Below are 1,986 nucleotides of genomic sequence, written 5' to 3' on the forward strand. Positions count from 1 at the left end.
TTCCAAGAATTAGAATGTGCCCTGGCTGGTTTGGCTCAGTGGATAGAGCTTCAGCCTGCAGACTGAAGGGTCCCAGGTTCAATTCCGGTCAAGGGCACATGCCCGGGTTGCAGGCTTGATCCCCAGTTAGGGGGCGTGCAGGAGGCAGCCAATCAATGATTCTCATCATTGATGTTTCTATCTATCTCTTCCTCTCCCTTTCTCTCTGAAATCAATAAAGATATTTTTTTTTTTTGAAAAAGAATTAGAATGTGAACATCTTTGACGGCCATAATACTGCCTAGCACATTTTTTTTTGGAAAATGTACTAAAATTTAATAATTCATAAACGCTGTAATTTAATCTGACAGTAAAACACAAGAAGCAACATTAGAGTTGGTTTATATATCACATATTTAGCTTTGAAAGCCAGAGAAATCAGTTATCCCAGTTATTTTCTAACACATTTTAAACTCACCCCGAGAAGCTACTTAGGACCAAGAGTTTGTAAGGAAATAGGGCCTGATACAAGACGTTAAAACAATAGTAACTGATCAAGTCACACAAGCACGAGGTAACCATGCCTCCTTTCCTCATACCAGGTCCAAGGCAGACATTGCTAATCCACCAGGCATAATCGTAACCGTAGGGTCCTTCACACAGCATGCTATAATCTCGTTTAGTCAATCAGACTTGGCTTGCAAATTGAGATCTATTCTCCATCTTCAATCTGAACAGTTGTAGTGGCAAGGGACTTTCCCTGAGGGCCTTTTTTTTTTTTTTTTTTTTTTGCATAAGGTGATGATCTGATTTTTTAAAATTGGCAGACAAAAGGAATCTAAAGAACAATATATATGAACAAACAAAACAGAGTCAGACTCATAGATACAGAGAACAAACTGATGGTTGCAGAGAGGAGAAGGGTTAGGAGACTGGGTGAAAAAGTGAAGGGGTTCAGAAGTACAAATTGGTGCTTACAAAATAGTCATGGGGATGAAAGCACAGCATAGGGAATATAGTTAGTAGTGTTGTAATCACTATGCATGGTGCCAGGTGGGTACTGGAAATATCAGGGGAACACTTTGTAAAGTATATGATTGCATAACCATGATGCTGTACACCTGAAACTAATACAAAATAATATTAAATGTAAACTTTAATTGAAAAAGTTAAAAAAAAAGAAATACCAGCTGAACTAAATAAAGAGTTCATAATAAGACAGTAAAATAAGTGAAATTAATTCAATCTTGACAGAAATCTATGTTTCTATAATACCTTGTAGAGAATCTGCATTTCTTACTGGCCCCGCCCACATAGCCCAGTCTTCTCTTGAGATTTATTATAATGCATCTTTTTCCCATGAGAACATTTTGATTAGATGAAGATTTAAATAGATGTTTATATGTAGGCATTTAAAAGCTTTTATTATTTTAAAATAAAACACTACAATCTTTTACAAGTACAGTAAAAATGTAACCCATGATCATGGTGGAGAACTTAGAAAAATCAAAGAAAACTATACATAATTCTATACACCAAAAATAAATTTTGGTGCTTATTCTGCCAGATGGTGTTTACACTCATTCAACATATTTTTATTGAGTCTCTGTACCAGGAACTATTCTAGGCTTTGAGGGTACAGCATGACTAAAATAGACAAAAATCTATGCTCTCAGTGAGGTCAGTTATGTACAAAAAAAAAAAATTTTAAAAACCAAAATGGTACTATTTTTCACATTGTTTGTAATTGGCTGTGTGTGTGTTTTAACTACCCCCCTCACATTGTCAGGCTTTTGTGGTTTCCCAGAAGTCTTGACTGAACTGAGAGGTGAGATGAGCACTGATGGCTACTTAATTGTCAGTTCAGTCTGACTTTTAGTTCCTTAGTTTGATGCTATGATCAGCATGCTGTGAATTCTTTAGACCGCAAAAGGCTACTTAGGCATTGAAGAGACCATTCTATCTTGTTCCAGTCATCTATTGCTACCCTTTAAAACACAGAGGCTT

This window comes from Myotis nattereri, assembly GCF_964212035.1.
Source record: "Myotis nattereri genome assembly, chromosome: 2".
Taxonomy (NCBI): Eukaryota; Metazoa; Chordata; class Mammalia; order Chiroptera; family Vespertilionidae; genus Myotis; species Myotis nattereri.